We start from the raw sequence: 9,950 nt of genomic DNA on the forward strand, positions 1-9,950 counted from the left end.
GTCCAGTTGGACGAGGATTTGACTTATGAGGAGGAGCTGGTGGCTATTCTAGTCTAGCAGGTTCGACAGTTGAGGTCTAAGAGTTATCCTTCAGTTCAAGTGCGGTGGAGAGGTCAGACCGTTGAGGAAGCTACTTGGGAGTCCGAGTCGGACATGCAGAGTAGATATCCACACCTTTTCACTATTCTAGGTACTTTTCTATGTCTGTTCGAGGACGAATGATTGTTTTAGAGGTGGAAAATGTGATAACCCGATAGGTCATCTAGAGTTTTAAACCTTAAATATGTGCTTCAAAGTCTCTGATAGCTTCTTTAAGCCTTCCTCGATTTGCATGCTCAATTCGGGTATTTTTCTGGAAGGCTTTTATGATAAAAATTGATAAAATATGAAATTTTGCCTTAAAAATCCATTTGAATTGACTTCGGTCGAAGTTTTGAGCAAACAAACCTGGATCCGTATTTTGAGGGTCCCTGTGGGTCCGTATCATGACTTGGGACTTGGGCGTATGTCCAGAATCGAATTCGAAAGTCCCCAGCTCGAGTTATCACTTTTTGTCAAAAATTTTAAGTTCAAAGGCTTAATAAATCTAAAGGTTTGACCAATGTCTGACTTTGTTGATACCGAGTCCATATTTTTGTTCCGAACCTCGGTATATGTCCATTACTATATTTATGACTTGTTTGTCAAATTTGGTGAGAAACAGAATTAGTTTGACGTGATTCGGACGTCCGGTTGTTAAAATATAAGTTCTAAAGTTTTCTTGAAAATTTCATTTGATTTGGTATCCGATTAAAATCTCTATGTGTTATTTTGGCGATTTTATCGTGCGAGCAAGTTCGTATGATGTTTCTATACTTGTGTGCATGCTTAGTTTAGAGCCCCGATGGCTCGGGTGAATTTCGAATAGGCTACAGAGTGAAATTGGACTTAGAATCATAGCTGATGCATTTAGTTTCTGGTGTCTGCTGTAGATCTTTCAAGTGCTAGATATGCGAGCCTCACATTTGCATAGAACCATTCGCATTTGCAAGCCTGGGCATGGCTGGGGGTGTCCTTGCATTTGTGAGGTAAAGTTTGCAATTGCAAACTTGCCATTTCCGCTTAAGGCAGAGTCGTAATTGTGACTCAGTACCGTTTTGACGATCTTTGCATTTGCAAGAAGGGTCCGCATTTGCGAGGGCATCAAGGTTCGCATTTGCGACAATTTTATCGCAATTGCGATTACTGGAATTCTGATAGGAGTTCGCAACCGCGACCTCTTTCTCGCAATTGCGAACAAGATATCGCAATTGCGACATCTGCAGTTTGGTAAAAGCTGAGTTACACAAGATTTCTCTCATTCCTTCAAATTTTCAAACTTAGAAACCCTAGAGACGATTTTCCCAAGAGCGCTTCTTTCCCAATTCATTGATAAGTGATTTTAACCTATTTTATTTCAATTTTCCATTCCATTTGATAAGATTTCAACCTAAAATCTTGGTTTCATGGTGGAAATTGGGGGTTTGGGAAGAACTAGGAATTTTTGTAAAATTGAAATTTAGACCTCAAATTGAGGTCGGATTTCGAAACAAATCATTTAACCAGGCTCGAGGATGAATGGGTAATTGGGTTTTGGTCCAAATTTCGGGTTTGAACCAAGCAGGTTCGGGAGTTGACTTTTGTTAACTTTTTTAATAATGGACTAAATTCGTGGGTAGTTCCTAAGGCTTATGTTGAAGCATTTGGCTGATAATTTTCTAGATTTTGTTGGTTCGGAGGCTTGTTTGAAAGGCAAAGCTGTTGTTGAGCTTTGAGTTGATCTTTGGAGCGAGGAAAGTGTCGTGGTTAACCTTGACGTAAGGGATTAGGACTTGTTTGCCTATTTGTTACTTGTTTAAATGTTGGGTACAACGTATATGCGAGGTGACGAGTACTTATCCGTTGTTGTTAGGTTAAAGAATGCGGGTATGACTTGGTTATTGTAATTTATTATTTTCTTTATCATGATATCCATGCTTAGACTAGTTAATTACTAAATTGAATGTTCTTTCCACATTTATGGGCTATCTGTGATAACTGAGTATTATTTCTGAAGTTGAGGTTGGTATAGTGGAACTATTGTTGATGTAACGTTTGTCGTTGCTTATTATCTCCCTATTGTTATATGTTCATTGTTATATGGTAAGGGATAGTGTTAATGCACAAAGGGTGATGCCGTGCCATATTTGAGAGTTAATGCACGAAGGGTGAAGCTATGCCATATTTGAGAGTTAATGCACGAAGGGTGATGTCGTGCCGTATTTGAGAGTTAACGCATGAAGAGTGATTCCATGTCGTATCTATTGATTCATGATGAAATTAAGAGTAAAAGCACGAAGGGTGATGCCGTGCCATTATTACTGTTTCATAGTGAGGTTGAGAGTAAAAGCTCGAAGGGTGATGTCGTGCCATTTTATTCATTATGTTTTTTCGTTTTACTAGTTAAGGGCTTATTGATTGTTTCTTGTTATCATTCCTTGCTGTAGTTATCATATCTGGTACCCCTTCGCATGTCCCCTCCCAATAATACATGTTTAGCCTTATTCGTTGTTATGCTGTACGTATATTGTTATCTGCACATGTTTATTTACGTGGGTGTCCTGTCATAGTCTCGTCACTACCTCGTCGAGGTTAAGCTTGACACTTACGGAGTACATTGGGTCGGTTGTACTCCTACTACACTCTGCACTTCTTGTGCAGATTTTGGTACTGGTCCCAGCCGTCCATGAGGCGTTTCAGCTCGGATTAGCATTTGGTGACTCGAGGTAGATCTACTGGCGTCCGCAGACCTTGAAGTCCTATTCCATTTTCCCCAATTTACTTTTCTTTCATTCGAGACGCTTGTACTTATTTCAAATCCTATTTGTAGAAACTCTGGAAGCTTGTGTACTTATAACTGCAGATCCGGGTTGTACTTGATATTATTATTTTTTGTCATTCCGCATTCTGTATTGGTTTCATTTCGGTTTAATTGGTTTTACTTATTTGAATTGACTAAAATTGGCTTGAAGATCCTCTAATGTTGTCTTGTCTTGCAAGTGAAATGTTAGGCGCCATCACGGTCCCGAATGTGGGAATTCCGGGTCGTGACACCTACATTAGAGAAATACACCGCTAAGACCCTTGAATTACGGATAATAAATCGAAGGAAAGAATCAAAGGATAAATATAATTGTACCCGCATTGTTTATCAATAAAATTATATTTCTTCATATTTATATTGTAGTTACGATTTATTTTTGTATCACAAATAATTTATTGCAAACAATGATCAAACCATCATTGAAGAAGATGCTTTCAGATATTTTGTATGACCTTCATTTCGTCATAAATTAATTAATTCGAATCATTGCAAAAATACTAGGTTGTTGTTGTTGTTGTTGTTGAATCATCGCAAAAATTAAAAAAAGAGCTGGAAATCCAAATTATTCATCTATCGAGGAAATGTGTGAAAAGACTATGTGATTTTGCATTATTTCTTAAATTAAAAAAAGAGAAGAAACTGAACGAACAAAATAAAGTGATTTGCTGAATCCATCAATCTATCATTTTGGTTTAGGCTTTTGAAACCATACTTTAATTTTATTGTCGACTTATAATTTTTAAATTGGTTAAATGGGCCTTCTAGAGCTCAGACATGCAACAGCGAAATTTCAGAAAAGTGTTAAAATTCAAACCAACCCACAACCGCCCCGCCCCACGTTAAATTTTTAAAAAGATTATTTGAACTCGCCCCGCCCCGCCACGCACCCACACATATACAAACCCGTCCCGCCTCATGTTATATTCCGTAATTTTAACAATCTTGATACCGGTAGATATTATGTTAGTGTGATATTTTCTTTTAAATGAAGTATTTTAGTAAAAATTTTATAAGTATAATTTTGGATAGGTACCATTATTACTATTTTCGGATATGGTAAATTATATTCATAATATGAGAAAGTTAATGAGATTTACTTTATTGTAAAGATAGAATTATTTTTTTCACAAGAAAAGAAGGTTATCTTACCATTTTAAGAATTAAGCATAAGAAAATTTGTATTCTTTACATGAGATTAGAAAAATTAAAAGTTGAGAAAATATATATATTTTTACATGGATATTTTAATGAAATAATAGTGTATGTATTGATTTTGTATGGTACCACATGACCATGATAGTAAAATGTATAAAATATATTAAAAATAAGTAGTATTTTAAGTAATTTGAGATAATTCTTAATTATGCGGATAAATTGATAATTGTCTAAATTGATTGGGATAAGGACATCACATGGCAGCAACACAAATCAAACAAAGTGACTCATTAATTAAATTGAAAGGTGGCAACTAACGCGAGCCACACCCATTCAAACATATATTTAGAAGATTTATGACGATTTTGCTTTTTTTTTTTTTTTTTGGGTGTACTCTCATTTTTGGCAAATCTTTTATAACATTCAGCAATCCACACAATATTCCTTTACTCACAATATGTTTTGGCACAATAAATATATTACTATTCTGATTCCTTCAATATTTGTTAAGTCACCCAATTAGTACCAACTAGCAACGAAATGAAACTGGCGATTCTAGGAGCCTATGTTTCGGTTCAGGTCTATATCAATTGTTCAGAAGGGGAGGAACTACTATACATTTTATAGAGAAATATGTAATATTATTATAAGAAGTGTATATAAAAGAACATAGTGGTAAATTGGGGCGAAGGAACCTATGTCGTCAAGATTTTGAAAGATAATTACCTGTTGATGTTCTCAAAATCGCTAGATTCAGATTGAAGTACTAATGGTTTGAACCGTCGTCGTGTGATTAGGTAAATGACAAGATATGTTAAGGTTATTCCTCCTTTCTTTTGACATGATCCAAGAAACGATACGTAAACGTAATGCTACTCCATAAGTAGTTCTACTCTTAACAGTTAAGGATATTTATATTATTCATTTCTATAAAATGATAGTGTTGATGGCCAATTTTTCCCTATGTATTTTTTACACTCAAAATACTTTCAAAATAATATATATGTGCATACATAAGCATGCCCAAGTGTTTTGGTATTTTTCTCAAATCTCTAAAGACTTTCAAAACCAATTTATTGTCTATTTTAGCGGTGCAAAATTCAATAATTATTCCCAAAATTATCATTTTTTGGTGAATAATTTATTTATTTCTCATATTTACACCAAAATATAAGTAAGGTGATTTTTTTTGCATATTTTTACAAATTTATTTGGTATTTAAAAGCTAAATTGCATATAATTGCAATTATAGCCTATTTTACAATTAACAACATTTCATTAATATTAAATTATTTTCGGTATTTTTAAATTAATACTTATACCTTATTAATTAGTTCAATGCTTTTAATCTGTTTTAAAAATCTTTTAATTATTTTATATAAAATAAAAAGGGAAGAAATGGCCGTTTAACATTTAGCCTCATTTATTTCAATTACAGCCCCTTTTATATTTCAATTTTAACCACCATTTGACCCAATCCCAACCCCAACCGGACCCACCCACTTTTTAACCTGACCCAACCCATAACCCAATCTAAATGACCCTACCCGATTCCCACCTACCCTTCCAAATCTGGACCATTGATCATTCAAGATCAACGACCATAACCCACCCTTCCATAATTAAACCAAACGACCTACCCTGATTCCTTCATTTTCGACCTGACCCACCACCTTTGAATCCCAAACGCTCTCAGACTCTCTCAAGGTTCTTCGGAACCCTAGCCTCCTCCTACCTTGTTCCACAGTGTTTTCACCTGAGTCCATGGCTTCTCAGGCCATGAACAGCCTATACTCACCTCCTCCGGCTCTTGCATGCCTGATGCTCGAAGGTCCGAGGCCAGACCTCGAAGGCCTTCACTCAGACCTTCACCGATTCGAAGATTCCGGCCATCTCCGACCATGCTCCGGCATATTCAAGACTCAGGAGACTGATTCTTGACCTTTCCGACTCAAGATCGGACCTGTTTCCAAGCCTTTCTCATTTCTAGGGTTTCTCCGAAACCCTAAGCTATTCGAGGTTCTTTCTCTGTTTGTTTGCTTAGATCTATGCTGTATCTATGCTTTATTTGACATTTTAAAAGGTTTTCCCCAGATTTTCTTTTTAAAATCGTTTACCTTCGATTTAGGGTTTCTGAAAGGTTTTTCAAAAAGCATCTTTCTGATTCTTTCTGTTCTTTCTTTACGTGTGTTTGTCTGTGTTAGGCTCGTATGACCTCTTTTATTACGCATGTACTGTTCTTCCACTTTCTTTTTCTACTATACATGTTACTCCAGTACTCACATGTTAATCCGTGTTATGTTTTCCTTACTCTTTTACTATATATGATTATCGTTGAGTTCTTTGATTTTTGCTTTACTAAACTCTGTTTGTGTTCTTGCTAAGCATGTTTCATCTACTTTTGTTTAAGTTCGTATCGTCTCTTCTGAACTTGCTTAAGCCCCGACTTTTCTAAAACATGTTCTTTTATGCTCTTAAATCGGCTTTCTTGCTTTGCGTTTCAAACCTGCTATCATCCCTGTTTCAATGACTTGCTTTCTCACTTTCATGTCTGATTCAATTTTGAAACCCTAGGATTTGGGTGTTTCCTTTGACGATTTTGATTTTTTGTGTTCGAGTTGAGGCTCCACTTTGGGACCCTAAACTCTCAGACTCGCTATGAGTCTGCAAATTGAACCTGTATCTCGTTGCTTATGATTCTGAACTTCTCTTCAATTAAACCCTCTTCTAAATAATTTGACAGCCTCTTCTTGATTCACATATTTGTGTGCTTTATATATGAGAACTATGCTTTCAAAGGTTTTTACCAACTCATTGATTGATTCTGAAATCCTCTAATGGGGTTTGATTGATTGTCACTGATTTTCTTTGATTGAACCTCCTTTACCTTTTCTTGACTTGGTTCATTCGAATTGAGCATGTAATTCTGATTTCTTGGCTATTAATTGATTTTCTTTCCTTAAATGTTACAGCCATGTACTGTCAAGACCCTGTCCTTAAATAGCCTTTATGTATTTACCCCTTTTGTGCTACTTTGAAAACGATTTAATCAAAATTCTTTCCTTAATTATCTTCTACCCGTTTGAGATCAAATCCCTTAACTGAAGGGAAATTCTATGTGATTGATTGTAAACTATTTTCTTACCTTTCTTACTTGCTTCTCTACACTATAAAAGGGACTACCCTTCCGCATTTTTTAACACACTGACAATTCAATACTTTTACAACACACTTTGAATTGCATGCTCTTACACACTACTACTACTTTCAAAAACCTGCATTCCCTCTTGCTCTTTTCTCTACTGTTGTTCTCTGCTCTTGCTTATTATTAGCCGGCTGAAAGTCAATGCTAATACACTTCTATTACTTTGTCTTTGCATCCTGCTCTTGCTCTTTTACTGGTATGTCTCTCTTTGTTTACATTCTGCCTCTCCACTACATGTTTATTCCTCAGCCTTTCCTCTGTTTGTCTTACTGTTTCGATGCTGTAATTTCTGCAAGTTTACTTACTTTTCTTTTCTCTGTGCTTACATGAACTCCCACCCTAATTCCCTTTGTATGTTGAGTTATGGTCCAGAAAGCATAACAACACTTGACATTGTTGTTCATGTGTACGGGCTGGGCTCCTTGAGTCCTAAACTCTTTCAATTCCCATTCCCCTTTCCCTTTATGTGTATTCTGAGCCTGAGACTTTGGTTTGGCAGTGTCCTAATCACTGTCCATACCATAGTCTGACCTTCAATAGGTCTGTGCTCTTTTGTGTTGGCTGAACAGGCCTGGTCAGGGGTGTGCCAGCCTATCCTATGGCTAGGCATGACCACCAGCCTGCCATGACACTCCCTAACCCCCCTATACTGCACTTGCACTCACTCCTAGAACTTAAGTTCTGCCCCTCTCTTGTTAGCCTTGCTTTGGGATCCATGAGCTCCCTCTAAACTTGGACACTTGAGGGTTGGCCCTTCCACACTGCACTATAACTCTTTCTAATTAAAATCTTGGGTGTAAGCACTGCTTGGAGTTCCTGAAACTCCTTGGATCTCTGAAACACCCCGGATAAGAGAAGGCTTTGGAAATCTTGATTTCGGAAATAGTTCAATTTCATATTGCTAGACACTAAGTCTGAATTAGGCTGTTCGGATGTAGCTGTGATTTCTGATGTACTTTTAATTTCTGTCTTATTTTTATTGGCCTGTAATAATTTGTATAAACTCATGGGGATTTAGTGAAAAGGGATGGGGTTACTTTATGCACAAAGCGTAGAGATCATGCCTATAGGATTTAATTTTTGATCTATGCAATCTCACAAGTAGAAACCATGCTTATAGGATCTAACTTTCTGATTTCTGCAACTATGCATATAGATACCATGCCTATAGGGATTTGCATTTCTGCATTTGTAATGACATTAGGCAAACCGTTAGGTTTAACGATAAGCCATCATATAGATATCATGTTTGTAAGGCTGTTAACGTTTGAAAGGTATTAAAATCAGTAACTTGTAGAGATCATGCCTATAGGAACTTCAAATCGGAATTGTTTCACTTGTCTAAAATAGTACTGCCTCTTTTTGCTAAAACAAGCGACTTTCTGCATGTTTTCTGAACCCTTAAAACTTTTCTTGCAACCAAACCAGTGCATCTTTTTCCTTGATAAATATTCTCAAATCAGTGCATATTTTCAGAAAACTTACTGCTTTCCTGATAATTTGACAAATATTTTTTTCAAATCAATCTGAATTCACTTCTTTATACTTATCTGATAAACCTTTTGAATCAGTCTGCAATTCAGTTCTTTTGTTAAAACTCGGCAATTCTTTTTCTTAAACAAGTATGTTTTCTGAAACTCGTTTTAAACCATTTTCTTTATATTAAGTCTGCAATCTTCTCTGAAACCTATCTTATTCTGCAACTCCTTTACAATCAGTAGTTCTGTCCCACATTTAAGGTAAAGTTGACTAATTAAAGTGACTCACTCTTTGACAACTGCATTCGAGTGAGTCATAATGTGGACTTCCTGTCTAAAAGTATGTGTTGAATCAGTCCGCTTATCGCTTTAATTTTAAAGACCAAATGAGTACATGCGAGACATGCTAAACCCTATGGCTTATATGATTTAAGGAGGTTTACTTGAGCCTTACTTGCTTATCTGCCTCCACTTTTACTTGTATTATGTGTTTTGATTGACGCCTTATTATTTTGTCCTTTGGAACTCTCAAAAGGCCCTAAATCCCTTTCACTTTAGGATTAGTAGTCCTAAATGCCTCCGGGACCAATAGGAGTGGGACGGGTACTAGCATGCAATAAGTAACGAAACTTTCCGCGCTTTAATACCTTAACGGAGTGGGAATGGTAGAATATGGATATGATGACCGGTGCGCTAATATCACGTGCGACCCCTCTTCTGAGGAGTGATTGCTGGATATAGCATTGATGTGATCCATATTAATCGTAAACCTAGGACCCCCTCCCTTTATGTGCTTTCATCTCTTCTTGTAAAACTATTCAAATCTTTCTTTCATAAATTTTTGCCCTCTCTACTTACCTTCGAAAGTTTCAACCTAATTGCAATGTTATATGTGAATCCTTATTTGAGCCTTGATTGTTTACTTGTAAAGTCACAATTGTAACATGGTCGGGAATCACACTAGTGGATCTTGAGGGGTGCCTAACACCTTCCCTCGAGATAATTTCTAGCCCTTACCCGAACTCTGGCTTTCCAACTCAAACTCTTCTAAAAAGTGTCCTAATGCACTATAATCATTAGGTGGCGACTCTTCAACTGCTAAACCCAATTCTCGAAAGGGAATAGAGTTGTCCTTCCCAATGTTGTATACCCGATTTCTGACCCCACAGTTAGAGAAAAAGGGGGCGTCGACAGCATGGCGACTCTGCTGGGGATCTTCTTTAGGCTTTTA

This window comes from Nicotiana sylvestris, chromosome 9 (genome assembly GCF_000393655.2).
Source record: "Nicotiana sylvestris chromosome 9, ASM39365v2, whole genome shotgun sequence".
Taxonomy (NCBI): Eukaryota; Viridiplantae; Streptophyta; class Magnoliopsida; order Solanales; family Solanaceae; genus Nicotiana; species Nicotiana sylvestris.